The following is a 14,257-nucleotide window of genomic DNA, read 5'->3' as shown; positions in this document are numbered from 1 at the left end:
CCCTGAAGAACACTACTCCAGCTGTACCTTTCACTGACTTGTTTGCAGCAGTGTATTAACTCTAATAGGATTAGCTGCACTCATAGTTCTGTTTTGAATGTGATTCATTCTTTTGTGACTTTGTGAGCCTCTGTTTGATGCCCAGGTAGCTCCTTGGTTGTTGTAGGCTGAATGCCACTTCTAGACAGCGTTCAAACTTTTTCACCTGGCTATCCATGCATGCTGGTGCTGAACAGCAAAATTATGAATTCATCAAATGTACTAGCTGCTGAGAATTAAAAATTCCGCACCACCATGATGTGATCATTTTGCAGCAGATCTGCATGATTTCTTGTTTTTTGCTGATACAAAAGGTCTCTGTATCCCAGGGGTCTAGACCTAGTCCTGTAACCCTGACCGACATGAATAGGTGTTTGCTAAAGCTATGCATATACCGTGAAGAGCTATTTGCTGACATGGGTTCACTTTCATGTTGATGGTATCTGTGAACCTTGTCATTCACTTTTCACAAACATTAGTGAGAGAGTAATGTTATTCACAAGACTGGTGGTGGAAAGGGAAGATATCATATGTACATATCAGATATCACATAATCCAATAGGTATTCTTTGGAGAGCTATCCTGAAAGCTCTTGTGGGTTAGCAAATCCTACAATTAAGGAACAGAAACAATACCAGGGGACCTAGATGACCAATAATACTGCCCAAATAACAATTTCCAGAGAGTGAATACTTGATGAAATAGCTGAAGTGCATATTTTATTAGCAATAAAGAGGATGAACTGTTTACACATTACATTGCTATTATGTCAAATAACGAGCAAAGTAACTCAAATCAAAGTTTTTGTGTAAATAACACATGAAGAGAAAAAGAAGCTATATTTGACAAATAAATTGTTCACTACATATAATATAATCTACAAATTTGTTTGTAGATTAAATTAAGAATGAAATATTTGGGGATTAACACTGAAACTGGAAAGGGAAAGCACAGAAATATCATTTGTTTTATCAAATACTTACATAAATACATTTACTTGCGGCACACTGTGTGATAGATATTGATAAGGTCAGTCTTAACATGTCATATCTCTTACACTGACGTCGACATCATCTGCTCTCTGCAAAGGTTTCCAAATTCATACAAACCATGTAAAATGAAACTCTAACCCTGGAGGGCATAAAGTTTAGTAATAGACAGTAGCCAAAATTCTCAAACTTGGGTGCCTAAAGTTAACCACCTAAATCCATGTTTGGGCACTGTAGCAAAGTGAAGATTCAACAGTGCAGCACCTCCTGTTGGTCGTCCTGAGAATTATCTCTTGTCCAGATCAGAGCGTCCTCTGTTGGCCGGTGGCTCACCTGCCTTAGGCCCCCGTGTCCCTCCCAGACCCCGGTGCCCTTTACATCAGGGTTCTACCCCAGCAGTACCCCCACACTCTGGGACTCCCCTCCCAGGGGAACCCCCAACCCTCTAAACCCACCTTGCGTCAGTGGCTACTGCCAGTCATCATCTAGCCCCCTTTCCCTGGGGCAGTCTGCAGTGTGTAATGGCCACTCATCATTGGCAAGGAGGTTGGACCATCTGCCTCTGCCTAACCCTGGGCTGCACCTCTGCAACCCCAGTACTTGTCTAGGCCTTCACTAAGGCCTGCAGCCTGGGGGTTTACCAGGCTGGAGCTCCTTTGCCCTATTTCCCAGCACTGCTCCAGTTTCAGGTACTGTATGTTTCCCAGTAGCTAGGCCTTCTCCCTTCAGAGCTGAAGAGTGACTCCTCCAGCTTCTGGCCCACAGCCCTCTTATCAGGGCCAGCTGGGCCCTAACTGAGCTGGCCACAGCCGTGACTGCTACTCCAATCAGCCTAGCTTGGCTGTTTTAACCCCTGTGTTCCAGGATTGGGGCAGTCGCCCCACTACAGGCACCTAAATAAAAGTAGCCTGATTTTCAAAGGTGCAGAATGTCTACAATTCCTGTTTATTTAAATTGTACTTAGCATCTCTGAATATCAGGCTACTTTTCTTTGGGTGCCCAAATATAAATTTAGGAGACTAAATTGTAGCACCCAGGTTTGAAAACTTTCACCAGTGTGTTCCTTTTCTTATGCCATTCATCATACATCCCTGGTTCTGCAAATAAAACAAATGGTAAACCATATTCTACATTATACAGTATATATGTATTCTTTTAGGGTTTGATTCTGTACCTATTACAGCTAATAGCAAAGCTCCTACTTATGTCAGTGGTGCAGGATCAGCCCCTGAGAGCCAAAGAACGGGTGTATTGGTAAGCCTTTAATGCTGGTGATGGGGATTTGTAACTGAATATCCCCTGGCCAACAAACGGGAGCCAAGCTGTTAACGTTTCGTTCGCCCGAAGTGTACAGACTTGGAATCTTGACAGGTGTTTTAAAATTGTATTTAAATTAGGTATAGAATCTCCCTGATGAGCCTTGAAGTTACATCATCCCCATCTTTAAGAAAGTTATCCTGATAGGTACTGAGGGAATAACACAAAATGCCAGGAGAAGCAACATTAGATTATATATCAAAATTTTATTGCAGGTTCAAATTAACACCATAAATTGCATTGAATCAATTAGACCAAACACATTTCTAGCATTTTCATGTATTAAACTAAAGTACAGACTAGTTGGTTTATCTGCTCTGTACTGTACAGAGAGACCAGGTAGGTGAAGTAATATATTTTATTGGACCAACTTCTGTAGAGGCAAGAGATATGACCTCCCCCACCTTGTCTCTCTAATATCCTGGGACTGCAGGATACAGTAACACTGCATATATTGTACTGTGCAGACATTTTACTAAGTAAAGTTTTAAAATGATTAACTACCTTAATCCCCTATTGTACTTCACATATTAGATTGATTTCATTCAGTCCTGACCTTGCTGAGTTAGTTATTCCTGCAAGCTCACATCTAGTTAATCTGTTCTTAGTTGTTGCACTGTACATATCTGAGCAGCCAAAATATTTTAATGTTACCTAACTGTTCCCTACCAAGTGCCTATATTATGCTTCATTCATTGTTGTTGTTATGTGAATGGTCCTGGTGGTTGCTTGCAGGATGAGCAGTTTGAAAACACATTTTTTTACTAGTAAATTGAGCATATATAGTGCCGAAAATATTGAGACAATAAACATGGGACCCCACAATGCTATTATTACAGAGTTGCTGGGAAGTAGTTTAACAGTGGGTCAGATTGAAGAAAGTTAGTGATTCACCAGCACAAACTTCCTTTTGCAGTGCATAGTACTGTATATTTGAAAGTACAGTAATCATGACCCAATCACAAGAGACAATCAACATCAAATTAGAGTAATGCAGTTCCCTTTTTGCTTGCGACAGCAAAGATGGACAAGATGATCCAACAGGTTCCCCGAGCCCAAAGATCTATGATTTTATTACTGTGATTTTAAGATATATGCTCTAGACACTTGTCAAGATTGTCAGTCTGTTAGGCTAGAAGGTTATCTGATTTAGTGAGAACTGAATTTGGTTGGATCTATATAGTTCAACCAAAACTACATAGCAAAAATATGACTTTACTGTGAGGCTCAAATTAAAAACACCCTTTCATTTATGCTATGATAGAAAAAGCAGGTGTACAAACAATTTTCTTGCTGTACGTCGCACTAGTAAAGAAGGGAAGATGGATTGAAGACAGATTGCAATGGACGAATGGTAATACTGCATTATAACCTAGCAATTCCAGATGCGTCACAGTCACGCTAACTAGAATTTTCTGTGCTTAACTTCCTCGTAACTCATATTCCACCTAGTGGTTTAGGACCCAATCCGGTGCCCATTGTCTTCAATAGACCTTTCATTGACTTCAGTGGACACTGAATCAGGCTGTTACCACAGAACTACAACTTTAAATTTTAAGGCTTAATGGCTGTCAAGGTAAGCCAACATTTTGGTCTAACAACATTGACAGTGTCTTTTTAAACTTCACTGTAAACTGAACAATATTTTCTGATGACATTTCATTGTATATTAAAATATCTGGTCCCAATGAAAGGCATGTAATGAGTAGTAAAATTGTGTGTTATACTACACATGCCATGGGGTATCTTTCTGGTCCATGTGGTCTCTCTCTCTGTATTCCAAATCCCTTCTCAAATATCTCTATTTCTGCAAAAACCTTTCAGTAATAATCCACTAAATTGAAAGTGCATAGCTTCTGTGAACATTTTCATTATCATTTGTCATCAAACATGGCAACAGTGGATAGATCTGAGAAGTTCCATGACCTTAACTTTGTGTATCTTAAAATAATAATTCCGAATAAGGGAACTAACTCTTTTTATGTGTTTAATTTTAAAACACTATGGCCTATGTCTGAAATATTACCACAATCATCATCTTCTTTGTATGTCTGATGTGTAGTTGTAGAGCAACAATTATAATTTTACATTCAGATGATTAAACCAGATAATTGCATCTGGAGGAGCAGATTGTATTCCTGTGATGCCTCCTTCATATTTGTGAATCAGGCATCAAGTTGTTGTATGTTCCATGGTCTGTTATGGATCTCTACAGTCACACACTGGAGAGTCTTTCATTTTCCATTTGTGCAGCAAGCGTCTGCATCTGCCATGATTTGTGTGGATGTGGTTTAGGGTTGCCCATGAGCTTCATGAGAGACCGAAGCCAAGGATTTTCTGCATTATTTGTGACTTCTTGTGAACTCCATTCGGCTTTCCAAGCTTCATCAGGGTTGAAGTTGCATTGTTGAAGGTTAAACATGTGGTTCTAAAAGGGCTTACGCAACTTCAAGTGGCAGTGAGGGACGTTGTTAAGGTCCTAGTGGATGGGAAGATATTTGTTTTCCATGATCCTCTGGGGTTCCTGAAGGGCTGTGGCATCACTATGAATGGATGAGAGAGCAATGTGTGACAGCACCAGCAGCCAATGTATTGGGGTCAGCTTGAGGGTTCCAGTGATCCACCATCTTGCAATGTTCAGTTGGACATCAAGAAGTTGAGTGTGGCTACTTCTGGTCCACACTAGTACATAGTACTCATACATTACCACAATGTGTACATGTCTGAGAGCGAAGATTGTGGTTGTTTAGCTAGATATGAGAAAACAGGGCAGAATTTTTCAAAGAGAGCACCTGTAAATATTTTCATTGCAAAATCTGGCAAATATTTTTCTTACGTATTTCAAACGTATTTGTCCTTTAAAGAGTTATTATGCATAGAATGGACACTAAATTCAATCACTAATGTGTGAGACAGCAGGATTTTAGTCCTGCTTTAAATGAAAATCTCGACTCATCTTAACTATGGAATTAGTAGTGACACCTCCAATACATAGTAAGGCCAAATCCTGCAGTTTTTTTGCTCGGGCAAAACTTTCACAGAAGTCAGTGGGAGTTTTGCCTGTAAAAGGATGCTCTAAGGTGCTGTCACTTTTGACAGCAAAATGTTTTCTTAAGGAATAATGGGAAACATGCATTCATAGGGGGAGATTTCTAGCACATCTCTTGTTTATGTATATTTAATATTTTAAAGCTGTATAAGAGCAATCTGAAAATTTACAGCACTGAGGAGACCCATTTAGCAATGCCTTCTGCATTACCCTGCATTGCTTGGTGGTTGGGGGCTGGGGAGCGGAGGAGTTCAGCAGCATAATTATGGTAGGAATAAGGAAAGCAGTGATGTATTCTTGGTCCAATTCAATAGGTCCCACTACTTTGCTAAAGCACTGCAGTGGATCAATTGGAGTTAATTATTATACAAGATTAACCTGCAAATAACTGCAGTACATCAAAGTAATGTGGAAGGCCTGCCTGACAGCACAAAAGGAAAGAATTTCAAAGTTAAATCGGAAATTATGTGTTTGCATTCCCTCAACTCACCCCCTTACAACTAAGTATTGCAGCACAAAAGAGACCTGTTGTAAGATCAGTTGCTGCTTAGTGACACCTCCACGCCCCGCCACATCAGCAAGGAAAAGCTGATTAAGTGGGGGTTATGTAGCATCAACTTTGTATTGTTGATGGATTCACGAGTTTAGTTACAAACCAATTCTGTGGGATGGCTGATTTCAGTGAAGCTAACTGCAAAGTACGGTGCAACTCAGCATGAGTATGTGTCTGAGAATCAGGCCACAACAGGCAGCTATATTGATTAGGAAGGGGTCTTTTTACATAATAACTTTTCAGGTTCAGACTGTGATTTATAGGTGACTTGCCAAAATAAAAAAAAAAGCAATGCCTGTGCCCTTTTTTGCTACTTTATGGTGTATACAGAGGGGCTGAGAATTTTACCAAAATGTTTGTTTTACAGTATAGATACTAGACATTCAGATCTTGTTTCTCCCAGTTTTTCTTGAAGGACTGTGTGGACATTGAGGGAATAAAATGGACTGTGGGCCTCATCCAAAGCCTGTGGAAGTCAGTGGAAAGATATTCATTGACTTCAGTGGGTTTTGGATCAAATACCACAGCATCACAGGTACCATAGAAGTAAAAGAAGATTAACTGAGAAAGGAAGGGATTTTTATTCAGACTTTTTGTGTTTGTAAGTACCAGTTTAACTCAAATATCCCCAAAACAAGTTGGAGAGAATCTCTCTTTGTTAAAGATTCATCTTCTCCACCCAGTTAAGTGTTGTGAAATCTCTCACAACAGTTCTTAGTGTGCTCCAAAAAGACCCCTTGCAACTACAGTAAGATTAGATTTGATATTCTTAATATTTCAAAGGTAAGAAATAAGGAGAAGAAAACATATTTCCTTTAAAACAATCAAAACTTTCCAGGCTTTCTTTAAACATTACAAAAGAGAAAAACTAATCACAGGGAGATTATTTTCTAGGGTAGGGGTTCTAATTAACATCTTTCTGCAGTCTAATTTAGAAGACTGTGTTTGCAGCACCACAGGGATCAGGATTACATTTATGTTATTCTCATCTTCAAAAGAATAAAATAGCATTGGTTTAACTTGCTACCTGCATAGTACAAATTATTTAATTGGATTATGTATACACCCACTCAACACCTCCCTTGTACAATCAGTGGGGCAGATCCTCAGTTTATGTAGATTGATGTAACTCCATGGAAGTCAGTGGTGCTAAACACCTTACATCAGCTGAGGCTCTGGCCTCAGACATTTGAAAAGACATGATAAATACAATAGAATTAACAATCTCTACTAGTTTGGCTGCTGCTCCTTGATCTTGCCAGAGTCAATTACATCACAAGATCTGCTCTCAACCTTGCAGAAACCTGACTGTGTTTATAATATAGCACGTGTTCACTGAATGTGGTAAACAATGTTATAACATTGTGAGTCAGACAACAAAAACAAGAAAATTCAAAGTTTGAGTTGACACTCTGTATCTTACAACAAAACAGGAGTACCTGTGGCACCTTAGAGACTAACACATTTACTTACATTCACCATTGTGCCTTTAGCTGTATTGTAGAGATCTCAGAATAGTGAGTGCAACGTTGCATATTATGTGTCAAACACCATAGATATCATGGAAAAACTTGATTTTCGCTAATTGTGGACCTACGAGCAGCTCCAGATAATGTAGCCACATTTTACCATACAGCCATAAACATTGTTCTCTCTTTCGGTAAACTCTCTTTGTGAAAACTTGCCCTCATTTAAGCCAATGAGAGTTTTGCCATAAACTGAGTCAGCATTTCAGCCTCTACGTTTTGGCACTGAGAACCCGCAAAAGGAGTTAGTTGTGGAAGAGGTGGGTAATGAACAATTCATTAAAATCTTGAGCTCTGGAGTGATGGAGTGCCACAGCAGTGTCCAGCATAGGCATACCGATACCTGCTAATCGAAGTCTCTCATTGCAAGTATTTATATTCAAAAGCATGCATTTGGAATAGTTGCTGGACAATTTTTTATTCACTAATTATTATGGCATTTTATTGACATATATATCATGCATGCAACATTTCATAAACTGCAGCTCTTGTGTATTAAAGAATCACAATGCAGCCACTCGGCATTCTCTAACAAAATACTTAATTTGTTTTAAACACAGTTTAAGTAGTTCTAGGGATCCAATGCAACAATCTGCTGTCTCCCAACTCAGAAACATCTGCAGACTCTTTCAAATTGCAACAAAGTGTTGCCTTGTAGAGTTTCACAGAACAGGCATGTGTTGTTCTAATAATGCCATTTCCAAAAATCAGTTAATTCTTTAATTCCTGACTAAAAAAAAAAGAGTACATCATAGCATAGCACATCAATAACAAATGCTGGAACTCATCAAAAACAAACAAAAAAAAGTATAACCTCTTAGTGTCAGTAAATACAACTTGTCTGAGAGTCTAGCCCAGGATTATATGATTTTCCCATTTTTTAATTTTAATTTTCTGAAAACATTTGACAGTGATCATCCCCTTAATGACTGGGTTTCTTATATAGTGGGAACACTGACAGATCCTTTGCTCTGCCTCCACAAAATAGCTAGAAATTGAAACTAATGTACAAACCTATAATTAATTATTATTTAAGTGTGGAAAGCTGGTAAAAATAGGGATGACAGAGATGGATTAGATGTCACAGTTTTCATAGTGAGAATTCCATTGCATTAGGAATAGGGAGTTAATCGATTTACCAACTTACTTGTTACCAATCCAACAGTATTTCCTTGGCATATCTGCCATATAAAGTAAACTAACTTCAACTAACTTAAAATGAAACAATAAGAAAAATAATAATAAAAAGAGAGAATGAGAGAGAGAGAAAAAATTGTGTTAAAACACACCCCTTGCCAGAGATTTGTGTGTGATAAATGTGCTGAAACCTAGCTTGACCTGCTGGAATTTGAACTAAAAATAATGGCCTGATTCACTTTTACTCCCACCGCTCGTATAACAGGTAACTCCACTGACTTCAGTGGATCTACTCACAGTTTAAAGTCCTGATCCTTCTCACACAGAAATGAAAGGCAAAATTCCCAGTGGGTGAAATCTTGGCCCCAGTGAAGTCAATGGGAATCTTACCATTCATAACAATGGAGTCATGATTTCATCCAGTGATTTATATGGGAGTAGGAAGAATCCTTACAACAGTAAATGTGAAAGGAGGGTCAAGATCAGTAAACTACTTTTTTTTTAAAGTAAAAATAGTTCTGAATGGTCCAGATTTTAGGAGGTTTATCTGGATTTTTTTGAGGGGGTCAGGGGGGTCCTGTACATTTGGTAAGCTGAATCATGTTTGAATCAATTGCTGTAAATGTTCTTGGATGTCCTTTCTTGCTATGTCAGCAATTTTCCCATCAAAGGATAAAGAGGGTTTTGTATCATCATCAGTCAGGGTTACACTAAAAAACAAAACAAAACAAAACCCTTGACTGTTAGTTCTTCTGGACAGATCGGACAGTTAAACTGAGTAGGACAGATCTTCAGTTGTTATCAACCGTCTCAGCTCTGCTGACTTCACTGGAACTATGACAATTTACAGCAGCTGAAGATCTGCCCCAGTGGGTCAAATCATACTCGCCTTTCTCACACAAAAGTCACACGACAGTCAGTAAGAAATTTATCATGTGCATAAGTATTTTCAGGACTGGAACTTAATACTATACACAGCAATGTGCAGAGTAGATGGAACAAAGTATAAAAAGATCTTAAACAAATAAAAGTTGGCTCTAGATTTTCATCTTCTAGCAAAATGGAAGGAAACGATTCAGAATTTGATCAATGTTTTACATTCTTTTCAGAGCTACACAGAGCTCTTCAGGTTTGGCTCTGTGCAGCTCGAGAGCTTGTCTCTTACCAACAGAAGTTTCACCCACATTGTCTTTCTAATATCCTGGAACCAACATAGCTACAGCACTGCAAATTACATTCTTTTGGGACTCACCAGATTGTGTTCTAATTCCACACAGGGCCAGCCTTCTAAGCCTACAACCAAACTTGAGTGATTATATTCTGCCTACTTATAACCCTCATGCACTGTGAATGAGATCTGATGTTTTTCATAACTTTCTGACCTTTACTGTTGTAACATGTTTCAGCCCAGAGATGGCCGTAGTTCTGTAGTGAATAAAGTGTTCCTTATACAGCAACTCCCAATTTCAGTGAACACCAGTTGACTGAAATGCTCAAATAACCGGAGGTTGTATATATTCATTGATGTTTAGTGCAGTTTTAGTGTTTCAGTGGGATTATCCCACTGTCCCAATATCTGCTTTTTTACTTGTGGTTTCGCTCTAGTATTTTTCGCACATCATGGACCATGACAAGAGCTGCATTTAGAAAACTTGCACTTACAGCTCCCTAGCATGTTCTGGCTTTTTGATCAAGTTATTTGTTCTGTTTGTATTGTTCAAACCAAGCAGAATGCCAAGTTGCTTAAATAGCAACTGTCAAATGTTGGTATGTTAGGTAAGGCAATTGGCTGCAAAGAGTATATCTTTCCCCTTCTTGCCATGTTTGATATGAGTTCTTGCCATTTTGTTTCTGTTTAGTCAAAGGACACCAAAACAGTAAAATCTTCGAAAGTTACTTTGAGTCAGGGTCCTAAGGGCCATAGATGCAAAGATTTTAAAGCACCTAAAGATGCATATAGGTGCTTAATGTAATTTTCAAATGCTCTTAAGAAGGTAAAGGGCCTGTCTCTCAATGGGGACTGTTTCTGGTCAATTTCACTTACTAGTTTTCCGGGACTCACCTAATACTGCAATGCTGGGGTTTTAGCTATTTCAGAGGAAAGCTTAGATCTAACAAAACCCCAGTATTTTTGTGTGTTTGTGTGTGAACAGACAAGAACTTTATAATAATAAATAACCTGACTGTTTCCTTATAAATTAATATAAAAACTCTGCTATGGTTTGGAGAGGTTCAAGGCAGAACCATACCATTTTAGAAAGTTATATCCTGTGGAGAAAATCAACCAGCCTACTGAATTGTAAAACAATCATCTGAAGTGATGATTACCACTGCCTAGGACCACAGTGTTATTACATGCAATGACTTTTTAAAATAAATTTTTGTAGGTCCTGGCACATGGAAACAAAAGTATTCAGCAGCCAGATACAGAGCAGAGACGGAAGTGTTTTAAACATGATATAATTAGTCCCCAAATCACTTGAAATCTGCATACGTGTATATGAGTGTGAGGAGAGTTGATTGTGTTAATAAGGTATAATGGATACCATTACTTTATGATTTGTACTGTTTGCTTAAATATTAAATATAGATTATTACTGAACAGGTTCAGCTTTAAATAAGAATTGTAGGGTTCCATTGTGCCAGCAATGTCTAGTGCACAATTAATCACAGTGCAGACGTTAGTATAAATTGTTTCTGCAGTTAGGGTGATATAATGATACTCTGCATTTCAACCAACCAAATATCTCAGAGTGTTTTCCAGATTTTAATTAATTAAGCCTCCCAATGCTCTATTATCCCCATTTGCCAGATGAGGAAAATCAGACCAAGAGCAGCTACATTTTCAGAAGTATTTGGATGCCTCTAACTGTAGCAAGAAAACCTGCATCATCAATGGCCATTTTCAATGGTGTTGCCTGAACTGTTGGGAGTTCAGCTGGTTTGAAAATCAGGTCCTCGATCAGCGTCTAAAGTTGTGTACTCAGCATTAGAGTGCTTTTGGTATTTTGGGCCTAGAAAATCTATGGTAGAACCAAGATTTCTAGACTCTTAGTCCTCTGTCTTAATCACATGACCCTTCTTCCTCCATATATTAGAATCTAATCTGATTGGCTGCGATGTTCCATTTGTAGTATGATTGAGTGATAACTCTTCAGTAACACAGGAGGATGTATAATAACAGGCAAACTGAAGACGTTTATAGAGGGTGACACTTATTTCCAATTTTTTTCATCAGTACTTTTGTTGTTGTTGCAATTATAGCATATTTGATTATTATAATATGAAGAATGCATCATAGTCATCTCTGAGCTAAAATGGCTGTAGTTCCCATTTAATCTAATGTGAATTGCTCCTGCTTATGCCAAGACTTGATTGGACCCTAACAATGTATTAATACAATATATCCATCTACAAGTCAGTCTCTTGTTTCACATTGTTCCTTAGGCAGAATAGCTCAACCCATCTTGCCAGTCCCCAAACTTTCACAGAAAATTCCCATTTGCTAGGAACATACTGCTCTGCCAGAACACATTGAAGTCAATGGCAACATTTCTGTTGATGTCAGTGAGGCTAGGATTTTACCCATTGTCTGTAATTCGCAATAAATAAATAGCAATAATAGACCAACAGTCTTGTATGCCGACTCCAGCAGTGACCAATGCAAGAGAAAGAGTAACTTTTTAATGTACTATAACTCCCCTTAGTGTACCAAGAGAAAATTTCTTCCTGACTCCATGAAGTAATCAGTTTTTGCCATGAATCATGGGGTTTGATAGCCCTGGTTGATTTTTCCTAGCTAGTGTAATTGCATTTGCTATTCTTATTCGTATAAAAGTTTTACTCTCTTTTGAAAACCTATGGAGCTATGTTCTTCAATAATATTCTGCATACACGGAACAAACATATTTCTTCTAGCCTATGTCATTTGTGTTGCTTTTTAATTTCATTGTATGCCCCCTTGTTGCATTACAGGAAAGGGTAAATATGAGAGCTTGATAGTTTGCTCTATCCCCATTCATAATGTTAGCATACTTTTACTATCTGTCCTTTTGACCTTCCCTTTTCCGAAGTAAGTAATCCTGTAATGTGCTCACACTCCCTCTTCCTTTTTTTGTCACTGTTCTTTCCCATCGACTCCCTTTATTTGTTATTTCCAATCCATCCTTAATTCCCTTTCATTTTGCTTCTGTCTATCTCCACTATCGCTGTATCTGTAAGCTGTCTACTGTAAAATTAATCAGGTTAGCTAATCAAAATGCTGGCATTAACATAAAGTTCAGTTAATTGTGTCTCCTCTATTTTATGAGGAAATATCGCTAGAAGAACTTTGTATTCTGATTAGCTGAAAGGTTCTCCTTGTAGTAAAAAAAAAAAATTAAGCAGTAAGACACAATAGACAGTACACTTCTTGGCAACTATAGCCTGCTTTGGACTGTGTTAAGAGAAGCATAATAACCGCTAGAACTACACTGCCTGGAGTTCTCCCTTGCAGTTAAGAAATGGAAATTACAAAAAGGATCAAGTCAGCCTTGTGCATTTAGAGTGAGTTTCATGCCAGCAGATCCCACCCAAGCCCCTCTGCACTGTTGTGAATTTTGTCATTACTTTGTATTATTGTCATGAGTATAGTTCACTGACAATCAGAAAGCGCTATGTGTGTGTTGTGTCCCAAATTTCACAGCCCTTTTCTAATCCATTATTTGATGTTACAGCTGGAACATTTTATCTAATTATAAATCATTAACGTCTCCACTTCAGGTAGACAGTGCTCAAAATTCCCCAGCGTCCCAAATTGCTAAAAATTGCCTAAATTGTGCCACACTGACCATGCGGCAGAATCTAGATTGTATTTAGTTAGGTAAGGTTTGGGTAGAATATGGTATGACCTAGAACTCATTAAAACTGCCTAGTGAAGTACATAAACTATTTGCATTATATAAATACTCACACAAAAGTAACTGCACTCCCAGAGCCCTGTCCCAGGATAGACTGGGCTTACTGTAAAACCTGGGAAGGATAATCTAGGAGGTAGTCTCTTGGGTTGTCCAAAATCCTGGTCAGGAATAGAGGGATGTCTCCATGTCTACATCTAAAATTTTGCAGCGCTGGTTGTTACAGCTGTATTAGTACAGCTGTATAGGGCCAGCGCTGCAGAGTGGCCACACTTACAGCTAGCAGCGCTGCAAGTGGTGTTAGATGTGGCCACACTGCAGCGCTGTTGGGCGGCTTCAAGGGGGGTTCGGGGAACGCGAGAGCAAACCGGGAAAGGAGACCAGCTTCACCGCGGTTTGCTCTCGCGTTCCCCGAACCACCCTGCAAACCGCAGGGAAGGAGACCTGCTTGCTCGGGGGTTCGGGGAACGAGAGAGCAAACCGGGAAAGGAGACCAGCTTCGCCGCGGTTTGCTCTCGCGTTCCCCGAACCACCCTGCAAACCGCAGGGAAGGAGACCTGCTTGCTCGGGGTTCCGGGAACGAGAGAGCAAACCGGGAAAGGAGACCAGCTTCGCCGCGGTTTGCTCTCGCGTTCCCCGAACCACCCTGCAAACCGCAGGGAAGGAGACCTGCTTGCTCGGGGTTCCGGGAACGCGAGAGCAAGCCGGGGAAGGAGACCAGCTTGATTACCAGAGGCTTCCTCCTTCCACGG

The sequence above is a fragment of the Gopherus evgoodei genome, chromosome 9, assembly GCF_007399415.2.
Source record: "Gopherus evgoodei ecotype Sinaloan lineage chromosome 9, rGopEvg1_v1.p, whole genome shotgun sequence".
Classification (NCBI taxonomy): Eukaryota; Metazoa; Chordata; order Testudines; family Testudinidae; genus Gopherus; species Gopherus evgoodei.
This window is presented reverse-complemented; position numbering follows the sequence as displayed.